Source organism: Rhopalosiphum maidis, chromosome 2 (genome assembly GCF_003676215.2).
Source record: "Rhopalosiphum maidis isolate BTI-1 chromosome 2, ASM367621v3, whole genome shotgun sequence".
NCBI classification, from domain to species: domain Eukaryota; kingdom Metazoa; phylum Arthropoda; class Insecta; order Hemiptera; family Aphididae; genus Rhopalosiphum; species Rhopalosiphum maidis.
In genome coordinates this window covers 91,647,634-91,655,322 of record NC_040878.1, presented here as the reverse complement: position 1 = coordinate 91,655,322, position 7,689 = coordinate 91,647,634, and positions in this window count along the sequence as shown.

The window sequence follows — 7,689 nt, the reverse complement described above, 5'->3', positions numbered from 1 at the left end:
AATATTTAATTATTAACTAGGTAGAATATAAATATTCCTATATGCTTACAAATAGAAAACATAAATATTGTATACAATAAAAAAATAATTAAACTTGAATTACCTTTTAAAAAATAATTTTAGATTAAATATAACAATTTTTAGTTAACATAGAAAACTAAATATAGGTAATGCAATTACAAAAATACTTTTAATAATCTGTATTGGCTATATCCATATAATTTTCTTTTAAATATTTAATTTATTTACATGGGTAATTAACAAATTGTAATGATTATCTTCAGGCCAATCAAAATCCTTTCTAAATTGTTTTTGAAATAAACAATAATTAGCTAATATATTGTAAAAATTTAAATTTTCAATAGCATTTTTTAGAAAATTGAAGTATTCATTTTCAATCTAAATCAATTGTAGTCTCTATACCCAGATAAAATATAAAATATAACATAATTAATACATTTTATTTTATTTCTTATTTTGTACACAAATAAAACTTAAGACAAAAAAATATCCGAATTTTAAATATTAAAAATAATTCTTTTTTTAGTTATTTAAATTAGCTATATTTTATAGATTTTCAATGAAAATGTTGTATAATGAAGTGCTTTTCAAAATTATTGGAAGCTTTTAAAAATAATTTTAACAATGATTTATGTGGATTCATGCAATTTCTCATTTTTCTATCGGCTCAATAGTTATGTACAGCAAATCGTCAGGTAATAAAATGTTGACCTTTTATTTTTTTCAACAAGGACGAAGAAAGTAGTTTATTTCTATTACTTATGTGAACAACACTACGTTTGCTGAAAATTTGTGTGATTTACGAAAATCCATTTCACTGGAAAATGAAAACAGCTTGGTTTTCATAGAAGAAGAAAAATTACATACAGTTTCAATCTTAACATAAAGCTGTACATGACAAAGGCTAGAAAACGTTTATAAATGTCATGTGTATGACGAGAAAATCTATTACACTGCTACTATTAATTGCTTTTCTTTGAATTGTTTGAAAAAAATATCTTCTATGAACATATAAAAATAGCAATAAAAGTAATATAATGGCCTTATCATGTTTGCGATCAAAGGTGTTTGAAAAGAATTATTGTTTTTCACATTTTTGATGTTATAAATTATTAGTCGATTGTACAAACGATGTTTATTTATTTAATACTAAGAAAGGAAATGTAAACACTAATGTGTACAATGACATCTGTGGTAAAATACTGAAAATATTTAAAGACAAATAGAAAAAAAAGTTTCAAATGAAAGTTAAGAATCAGAAATAAAATCGAATTATGGGTTAGCGCCAGAACATATATTTCTTTATTTTCAAAAAACCTATGGTGTATATTGTCTACGTCAAATATAAAACTATAAAAAATATGTACTATTTTTGTTTTAACTAGCTTTTAAATTTGAAATAATATTATTATCATCAAAGATATTTGTTTGGGGTATGATTTTGATTACTTACGTACTTATTAAACCGTTATTATAATATTGTTTTCCAATAATGAATCTCCATAGTGAATTATTAAAAATACTAAAACTATCGATTCAGAAATATCAACAATACTTAATAACAGACAAAGGTACAAACTAAATATTATTTACACATCTATAGTATTGAATAATATTTACAACTACAAACAGTGAAACCTCTGAATAGTGGATAGAAACCCTCAGTCACCGAAATTTTGTCCGCTATTCTGAGGAAGTAAATTTTGAAAATCGTAAAGGGTAATATTTTAAAGGAAAAAAATATGCACCATGTTAAATTTAATTTACGTGTTTTAACAATCGACAAATTAATAAAATAAAATATAAACGAATATTACTTTTTTAAAACTATTTAAAATATGGTACAATATCAATACAAAACCCAGTTTTTTTTTTAAAGAAATCAAAAGTTAAAAATGGTGGACAAGTGATAAATGGACTATTGTAACGGATTTATTCAATATAAATTCATTTTTATATATTTTATATTAACTTTTAGTAAATTTACACTTATAAAAAATCTTATATTCAGTTTTCAAGCACCTTGAGCCTAAAAATTATTATTATAATTTAAAGAAAAAAAAAATTGTAAATCCCAAATGTTTATAAATAGTTCAAAAAGAAAATATTTGGAAAACTATTTATTAGTTAGAAATGCCAACATAAATATTTTATAAACATTTCAAGTATCTACGGTTATTTGTTTTTTGAGTTATACTAAAAAAAATCGATTTTGTCAAATACTGGTTTTGTGTAAAAATTCCAGTCATTCCTGATTCTTTTTTTTTTTAGATAGGCGTCCGCTATTTGGAGATTTTTACATTGAAAAGTAATGAATTTGACACCGTCCCTAAAAAATTGTCAGCTATTGAGAGGTATCCATTAGGGGAGGTTTTTACTGTATATAAAATATACATACTGCTTTCTTCAATTAATTAATTTATGTTATTTTTAGAATTCAGGTTACATGTAAAGCATGCATTGATTTTTATAATACTTTTTATTTTATACAGTCTCTCAAATCCGAAATATAATGATTGAAAATTACGATTACTTAGGATCTCTAAGCAAATGAAATATGTTATTTTTGGAAGGCATTGACTACATTCTCCCATTTTAAAATAACCAATCATAATGCTAATACGATTGATGACCGCTCACAGAGTAAAATGGTATTATTAATAATATCATGTTGATTTCTAACTAAGTTTGGCAATGACGTATTGTCACTAAAAAGTACCCATTTCCGATTTAACTCATCTTATATGTACACAGTACACACTATATATAATCTCAAACTCTCAGACCAATCATAACTGTATAAAAAGACTACTAGAAATTACATCACATTTTGAAAAATAAAAATTTTATGGACTACCGGTGAAATCAATTTTTCATTCGTAATGTGCATTGTGTAGTGAACTGGACTACTCGAGTTCAATGGGAGGAGAGAATTCAGTTTCAGTAGCATGGCCGTCACTATCCTTTAACTGTGTTATTAATAATATTTCATTCGCTCACTTTCATTCGTCCTTCTCTTCTTTCTGTCTCTCTCTCACTCTCTCTATGTCACTGTCTATATGTTTCTCTCTCGCGCTCACTCTCTCACTCTCTTTCCCTCTCTCTATTTTCAATACCTATACACTTACACGCTAAACACGTTTATATATATATATATAAAAAACAAAAATATTACTGTACCCCATAGCATATGATTGGGTGTATGGAGTAGGGGGCCCGTTGTCTCATGGGGTTGCCCAAACATGATTAATGATGACGACTGCATGGCGAAATCGGTTTGGCCATTAATATCATCGGGACATATTTTGCAGATGCTCCTAAATCAATTGATTTATGTAAATAGTACGTGTTGAACTTTGATTGAATGATGACTACAAATCAATGATATTTTCAACAAAGTTTTGAATTCAATAATACATATATATGTATATAACGTTCTGATTCTACGGCTATACGCGTGTCGTAGTAAGAATATATTTAACTTCTTCAATTAAACAGTAATAGCTCTTTTTACAAATACAGAATATAATCTTAACACGTTTACACACGCATAGTTAGTAACCTAACCTGACTTCTCCACGATGTTCTAGAAGCATGCCGAACGCGATTTATCAGTACCGGAAATATTATATAACGACACTTGTACACTATGTTGAAAATTATTTTTAAACCACCAAAAAACTTTTTACATTGAAATTATATTAAAAAATTAAAATAAATCACGCATGTTTAACTATGCGTATATGAACTTTTTACGTTTTTATTTATTTGTAATTAGAGAGAGAGAGAGAGCTATCTTTTGTTGATAAATAATTTGTTTGAAACGTAAAAATTCAAAAAAATTTTTAAAAACTATTATAGCTCCAGTCATTCAAATCAACTCTATAATTTTATAAATGTATTTCATTGAAAATAACCTTGAATTGTTTAAAACGCTTTTAACGATGTTATAAATTTGGTTCATTTTTGTTAACAGGTAAAATAAATTAATAAGTATGGCATTATTTAAATAACATTTTATTTTAATAAAACTTAATCAAATAATTTTCATGACTAGTTTTCGTTAATTTTATTTAATTAAACATTGCTTGGTAATTTATAAATACGAAACACGCAAATCTTAAAAATAATAATTGATATTGTATTTTAAGTTGTACAATTGTATATTTTATTTTATTTTAAATAAATGCAAAAAAAAAAATGAATTAATATTAAACAAGCACAAAACTATACTTATAATTAAAGAATAAAGTAAAGAATTATATATTATATACAAGTCAAACCCCGTGCACTTCGTTAACGGTACAATCCTCCGTGTTAAATTTGGTTGTCTATTGCTAACAAATGTAACTGCATTATGACACGTTTGAAGAAAAGGTTATTTTAAAATCCATTCTACAAATGTTATCATAGGTATAATGTTATTTGTTAATATTTAAATTATAGTTATAATAAGTTACTATAGAAGACCTAATTATTGAAATTTGAAATTTGTTATAGATATTATTTTCATTTTTGTCATTATTTATGTATGTTATTACTATTATTTATTTTTACTGTAGTTATTACGAATTTATTATTGATTATTTTAATAATTGAAAAAAAAAATTAACTATTTAACTTCAAACATTTCATCTGATGGTTACATTTCGGCAAATTGATCTAAGTTACATAGAAATAAAATCATTCAACGGGAAATTATTTAAATGATTTTTTTATATAATTATTCGAGTACAATATATTTATTAGAATAATTATCTATATACAATTAAAATGTTGGCCAACTTTGGTATTAAACCGCTAGTAGTTTTGGTAAAAATGTAAAATCATTTAAAATTAAGAGAAAATGAGAAAAGAAACAGTTTCCTGAGAAAATTGTAAACTTATTATTCCTTAATTTAGATTGTAAATTACTTATTATGAAAATGTAAATTTATAATTGAATTTATCATTTCATTATTAGATATAACTTATATGATGAATATAGTAATAATTGTTTTTAAATATTTATGATTTTTATACACTTAAAGCTGTTAAATTTTCTCTTTAGTCTTTACTTCTACAATTTTTAGGCTAATTGTAAGCTATTCTATACTTAATATCACTGATTCGTAATTTACTGCGGTTTTGTTTTAGCAAAATGTTGTTTATCAAATTAAATATAATTAATATTACTATTCGTCTAACTGAATTGTATGACTTATGTGAACTTGGTTAAATACATTTATAAATTTAATATAATACTTTATTATGACTACTTTATGATTTTAAATATTTCATATTAGATAAACGATAAATGTATCGATTTTACATTTTTGTGTGTTTTTATTTATTTATTTATCAGTCATCACCTTTAGGTCAGTAAACATGCTTCGACTTTCGACTTTGAGGGTGGTGTATGAAAGTAAATTGAATCTAGTTGTTACATGAGGGAGTTCAATATCCAGATAATATTTAAAGAAATTTTTACGCAAAACAAGTATTCAAAAAAATTAATTTTTTATAGAACTTAAAAACAATTTTTTAGCAAATGTTTTTATTATTTATTTTTATACATGATAAAAATTTCAAAATATTTAAAATTAATTTTTATAAATACTGGTACAAAATTTTTAGCTGGATAAAAAGCAAGAAAATCTAATACAAAATTCGTCATAAGTTTTTGTTATAAGTTGTAACAAAAACTTAACTTATAACTATTTAATTTTGTTTTAATATACATAAGAACGATCTAATATAATATATATATTTATAAAAATTTGAAATTAAAATTCTGACAAAATCGCTAATATCTTCAAATGTTTTCAGAAAAAATTAATTCGACCTACTATACTATTGATAGTAGAGTAAACTACTTTTATAGCAATATAATGAAAATGTAACATATTTAGTGATATTACACGCTTACATGTCGTTTCCTCTTACAAACGTTTTTCGTTAACAATGATATATCATTGAATTCAAATTTAACACATCCATTACAGTTATCCACTCAACACCTAATGCGGTACCCACTTGTCCATCTTTTTAAAAAAACCATTAATAAATAATTTTCATTACAAACATAATCATTTTATTCTATTGTTTTATTTTTCTTTAAACTCAGCATCTATATTCATTAGTTTTAATAATGTTATTTACAAGCACACAAACTATAAAGATACATTAAACGAAAAACAATAAGATAAAATTGTTTTTTTTTTCAACTAATTCTAGGCATTTAAGTTAATTGTTTGTTAATTTTATGAATCAACATTCAATGCAAATACAATTATTTTATTCTATCACTTATTGGTAGAAGATTGCTTTATTAATCACTTCCTGTTTTTCATTAATTATTATTATGGTACTCCTTTAGTTTCAACGGCAATTGAAATCGTATTTGAAAAAAAAACTTTAATTTAATTTATAAGAATTTACTTCCGAAAGTAGTTTTTCACTTTCTTTATATTTATGTTTTAGAAATAGTCTACTCAAACATATCTAAATCACGTTATGTATTCTATATTCTCTATATTTCGTTTGATATATTATGTCTCTTTTAAATTAAAAACTCAGGTTTTTTCAACTATGGTACACTTACGTAAATATTTAATACTGATCGAATATACATTAGTATTTCTATTAAAAGTGTTTGCTTTCGTAGTTAATTAACTAGGGACTGTTATTTATGCATAATGTCATTTGCTATCTGTTTGAATATAACTGTCAGTCATTAATTATTTTTTGTTTATCAACATTTATAATTCAGATACTTGTAGATAGCATAATAATTAAATCGTTTTGTAATATTTAGTTTTGTAAAATATAAATGTTTAAAATATATTTTATTTAATATAATGATTTTTTGAGAACAAAACTTTTCAGGTAAATATATTTTTAACGAGTTGAATACCACAAATAGTAAATATCTCGGTGACTGCATTATTTAAAACTTAATATTGTTCATTAAATATACATACACATGATCAATTGATAATACTCATTTTGTTTATCATTGATATCTTATTTTATGATATTATTAATCACTAGGTACTAAATTGTAGTCTTATATGTTCTACTTAACGGTTGGAAACTACTATTAATTAATTATTTTTAATAGATATCTAAAATTATGAAGGTATATCATGGTTATTGAAAGCAAATTATTATAATTTTAATAAATTCAAAGCTTAGATTTATATATTTATGGCATTAAAGATTATAATACATCAACGACTTATTTGAATTATATAATATGATATTTGTTGAATATTTAGACTTATTATTGTTTTTATTAATATTCTTGGAGAATAATAGATGAAATCAGACATTAATATTGGACGTTTTTGTGTTACTAAAAAATGTAGCGGCCCGATTTTCGTAAAATATTATATTACCCTTCACTCGCAACCTCTACAGCGTACGCAAATAGTATTTGTAGGAGTGAAGTCCAGGCACATACACCATTAGCGTACGAATAGACTATACGGACGGAGCACTGCATTGAAGCTGAATGGCCTGAAACGAATTTCCCACCTGATGCAGCAGTTTAACAGGTCAATTAGCCAGGCTTCCGATCCACTGACAATCTGTACCCGTCAAACTGTCCGTTTCCCTTAATCGCCATACTACAATAGGGGTATTTTTATTGCAACGCTAATTAATTTTCGACCAGGTAGCCGACAC